Source organism: Crocodylus porosus, unplaced genomic scaffold (genome assembly GCF_001723895.1).
Source record: "Crocodylus porosus isolate Cpor-Errol unplaced genomic scaffold, CroPor_comp1, whole genome shotgun sequence".
NCBI lineage: Eukaryota > Metazoa > Chordata > Crocodylia > Crocodylidae > Crocodylus > Crocodylus porosus.
In genome coordinates, this window is record NW_017728949.1 from 17,552,546 (window position 1) to 17,557,620 (window position 5,075).

The window sequence follows — 5,075 nt, forward strand, 5'->3', positions numbered from 1 at the left end:
CAGGACCAGATCCAACAAGGCATTTCCCCTGGTGGGACTGTGCACCTCCTGGGTTAGATGGAGGTCCTGTAACCTGGCTAGGAACCTCAAGGCTGTTTTCTTCTTGATTGTACCAATTGTTTATTAATGCCTTTGTGCATTCCACAGCTATCACCTGCATTAGCTGCTTTCTGAATATCATCATAGAGTTTCAGCCAAAAATCTTGGGCACACCTCTTCTGCATTTCTCTTCAAGCCTTTTTCAGATTTTGTAGGGTTATGGTGTTGAGAGATTTCTTATAGTTTATTAGTGCTGTCCTTCTGTTCTGAATCAGTGGTTGAAGGGTTTCAGTGCGTTCTTCAAACCAGTCTGTATTTTTCTTGCATTTTTTGACAAATGCTGCGTATGCCGCAAAAGCTCTATTATCCGGCACCCATTAGAAATAGGGGGTGCTGGATAACCAAATGTGCTGGTTATCTGAGAGGTGTCTTTGCCTGGTTGGGCAAAGACACCCCTCCTGCCATGTCCAGCATGTTCAGATCTCAGATTAACCATGCCACCACTCCCACCCCTCCCCTGGTGTCATTGTGCCAGGGGAAAGGGAAGGGAAACACTGTCACAATTTTGGGGCTTACATTTAACACCCTGCAATTTAAGGATCTAATTAAATATTTTCCAGAGAGGAAAACTGGAGATAACACTGTTCTGGGAGCTAATCAAAGCAACAGTTAGTTTTCCTAGCAATTAAGAAGGACTTTTCCATTAAAAAACCCTCCCAAAATCTTGCAACTTTGGTCAAAGAGAAAACTCACAAATGTTCCAGTCCTATATACTTCACCAAGACTCTACTTGCACAACAATTATCTTTGTGTCCATACATACAGTTTTCTGTCAGAAAAACAAATCCTTCTTTAAATAAGGACAGAGCTATATCAATGAAATTCTGTATTTCTGAACAAAAGGTTGTAAATAAGGGACTTAACAGGATCCACCCAGAGATTAAAGGGGCTTCTGTAAGGCTAATATAGCACTCACTTTAGTAGACTATTCAATTATGAGGACCCTCAGTCAAGAGAAGGTTTTCCACTGATATTAGTTGCAGACTGTGGTGAGCAAGCATGTAGTGAATCATTGGATAGATGTGTTCTTAGTGTAATAAATGGTTTGCTTTTTATGAGATGGGGGTGCCATTTGAAGATCAGTATCTTTTACTTAGCAAGTGTATCAGGTTTTTTAGGGGGCACTTGGTACATCCCCCTTCTGATTAATATCAATAATTACCTAGCAGCTGACTCTATCCTGTCCTGGTAACATAGAAATTATACGTATCTGGAAACACAAAGATATCTCAGAATGATCTGAGAATCAGGAGACCTGGAGTCTGGCTGTTTTGGCAATCTGTTGTGTGGCCTGGCCAAGTCTCTTTGTGTGTTTCAGTCTTCCCATATGCACAATTGGTGGTTTAATTATTTACTACGCTATTAAAGGGCACTGAAAGCAGTGGCTCAAATGAATTATTTTTAATAGCTTTACCAAGTACAGTAGATGAAAAGAGAACCAAACCATCATATGTTGTGACTATCAACACACAGATGCATTTAGATGATTATTTTCAATTAAGTAGAATCAGTAGTTGTAGCATGCAGGGTCTTTTTATAGGAAGTGTGAGGAAGTAGAAGGAAAAACATTGTAGTGAACCATCTGTTTACTTTATATAAAATTGGCAGGTTCTTATTGTTGCCGTACCATGGCTTCTCTCTGTCTACTCATGGAAAGCTAAAATAATGCTATCTATTTTTTCATCCTGACAATACTTTTACTTTTACATCCCCTTCCTTAAGGTAAAATTTAGCAGCATAGTCTAATGCAGGGGTGTCAAGTCTATGGCCCACAGAGTTGGGTCATCCAGCCCTTGGGGCTTCTTGCTGCAGCTTCAAAAGCCTCTGTGTCAATACAGCTAGCATTTGGGGGGTTAACAGAGCTATCACTGAAGGTAGGTACCATTTTACTCCTCCCCATTTTACCACTGCCAAATTAACTATTTCTGATCACTGCTGACAATGAAAATTGGCAGTAGTCAGCAATGGGGATGAGTGGCTGTGGCATTATTCAATGAGGTGCAGGCAAGGAATATGGCTCACTGATTGATTTGAGTTTGATATTTGTGATCTAGTGGGCAGTATCTTGGATTGGTAACAGTCTGGAGGCATTGGTTCTATTTTTCCATCTCTTGAAGCCTTTGAATTGTCTCAGTGTGTTTATCAAAGAAAGTTTTGTCACAAGCAATTAGGTTAGATGATGCAATCATCTGGTGCAATTCTATGGTGTGCTATGCAAAACAGTTCTTTATGGCTGTAAAACAAAAAATGATGATTCTTGGAGCACTGCTTACATTTGGTAACTTTTAACTTGATCTAACTCTTATTGAAATCAATATGAATCTTTGACATTGATTTCAAAGGGTGTTAGGTCAAGAACAGAATGAGCTTCCATTTTGTTCCATCTAAATTGTTGCCTACCTTTCATATCAAACTTTCACCTATTGCTAATCTCTAGTTACTACTTTTCTTACCTAGACAAGATACTAGTTCAATTTAAAGTCAGCATCTACCCACTTATTAGTGATGCCTGTGTTTACAAAACTACTGTTTATTACAACTCTGTGAACAATGCATTGTTTTTGTTGATTGGCAACCTGGGACAAACCATTTTGGGTCACCCCAAGATGAATTTTTTTCAGTTTTCCTAGATAAAGGGAAGGGAATGGAAAAATAAATGTTGTTGTTGGTTACACTTCATATCCTTTTCTTTCCTTTTGAAATTGATTCATGTTAAGTAGTCTCAAAATGACAAACGTCAAACTTTTCCAAAATTTCTTTCCCACACTTTTCCTCCACCAGCTGATTTCAATCCAGATATGTATATGCTTTCAGGAGGACTGAAATTGCATTTTATCTGGAGAGCTTACTATTCTACAAAAGCATCTTGCCCAGATTATTTTTATGCATTTGGCATAGTTTAGAAGTCAATTCAGCGTCTTCTCTGTAAAGATCTGTTTATATTTGTGTACAGAGTCTTGAATGTATATATACAATAATTCATAAGACAGACAACAGGATGTTATGTGGCCCTATTCAGTGCTCTTCAAAATTTGAAAAGAGCCTTTTATCAATGGGTATTGGATTGAGCCCTTCAATTTATAAAATATTTACTTATAAACTTCACATGTGGGGACATCTAGCCAAATCCATTCAGATTCAAGTTTTATTAAACAGATGGTAAAATGTTACTTACATTTCCCATATAAAACCATCTGTCTCTAACTGAGGAGATGCTGTCTCTGCAGTCTGGCTGCAGGGTGTTTAGTGCTGCTTTGATTAGCATGTAATTTTGTTTTCTTTTATTTATTTATTTATTTATTGCTTCTTTTCAGAGTTGCACTTATGTCTTTTACCCAGTTTTAATTCAGAAGTTAAAGGTTGCAGTTGACTTTCTTGCTGTCTGTTGTTGGCATTCTGGTTTTATTGCCTTTTGAACCAACCTCAGATCTCTTGATTAGTCTTCCCTTGATGTTGTAACCTATACTTTCTTTTCTCTAACTTCTTCCAGTTGTTTCTACTGTTATCCTCCTTTGCTCCCTTAAAGAAATCTTCCCATTTCTGTGGGAATGAAATCCTGTGCCCCTTGGAAGACAATGAAACTGTTACTATTGTTTTATGTAGTGTCAGGAGTTTATTTTGTGTGCATGTTCTAGGTGTTCAAAGATGGCAGAAAGACCAGAGGACTTGAACTTGCCCGGTGCTGTCATCACTTGGATTATTAAAGAAGCACTTCTTGATGAAGTAAACATTTCCAAAGAAGGTCAGAGTGAAATATCTCCATCTGCAAGTGTGTTTGTGTTGTATGCAACTTCATATTTACATAACTATAATGAAAGAGAAGAGAAAAATGCTGAATGCTGGAGACGTTGCCTCAGCCATGAAGAAAATAGAGTTTGAGTATTTTGTGGCCCCTTTAAAGGAATCATTGGAAGTTTACAGCTGAGAGCAGAAGAGAAAGAAAGCAGTGAGAAAAGACAAAGACAAGAAAGCAGACTCTGAGGAACAAGACAAGAACAGAACAAAGGAAAATGATGACAATGATAAAAGAATGAAAGAAGAGGAGCCGAATGGAGAGGAAAAGGTAACCCAGCCTGCTGAAAAGAGACATGCATCAAGACTGGACTCTTGGCATAGGGATGTAAATGTAAATCAACTTTGCTGTGCCCCTTGTTTTCTGGTAAAGCCAGCTCCACACTGTTCTTGGGGCTTGTTCACTCCTTGCCTTAACTGTGCAAGAAGGGAACCCTGAAGGGAATCCTTCTATAGCTTCTGCAGTGAAAAGATAACCTCTCAATAGGTATGGTGTTATGGGAGGATAGATTGAAGGATAAAGACACACAGGAGGGCTGGGCACTTCTAAAGGGCACAGCATTGGAAACCCAACAAGAAATTGGCAATATGATGGAAGCACAAGAAGAGTGTGAAGAGACCAATGGGGCCTATAAGGAGCTTCTAAAATACTGTATTTCACAGGGCATGTCCACACATGCAAGCATATGTGCTTGCAGCAGCTCAAATAAAAGTAGTGCAAATTTGAGCTGGGGCTTTTTGCCCACTTTGTTGTGGAACACATTGTGCTACTTGGGGCAAAATAATCCTGCCTGACCTCCCGGATCTGCAGCCAGCGGGATCTATAGCCCAGGGTCAGCACCTGTGCTGTCACCAGCAGTATAAAAACCTGCCCTGGCCAGCAGCTCCGGGTTACTAACCCTCAGGAGCTTCTGGGGCCCAGCAAATTGGTATCTGAGGACACTAGCCCCTTGTGTCAGTTAGACTGCTGAAGCAGCTTCCCAAATTCACTTTTTAAAATACCCCCAAATCCACATTCTTACACAATTAGAACAAAAGAGAGAGAGAAAGGGGGATTGATCAGACGGGCAATGGTTTATTGCTATATTTACAGTGTTAAAGAAATTCAGATGCCTACCAATGTCTCTAGCATCATAATAAAAGAAATCCTAAATATCTATATGTTTTAAAGTTTGCTTTTCATT

The 5,075-nt window shown here is 39.3% G+C and overlaps 1 pseudogene; it reads left to right on the forward strand.

Moving 5' to 3' along the window:
* The first annotated feature begins 3,691 nt into the window (after positions 1–3,691).
* On the forward strand, positions 3,692–4,594 carry LOC109322595 (annotated as a pseudogene).
* The last annotated feature ends 481 nt before the right edge of the window (positions 4,595–5,075 follow it).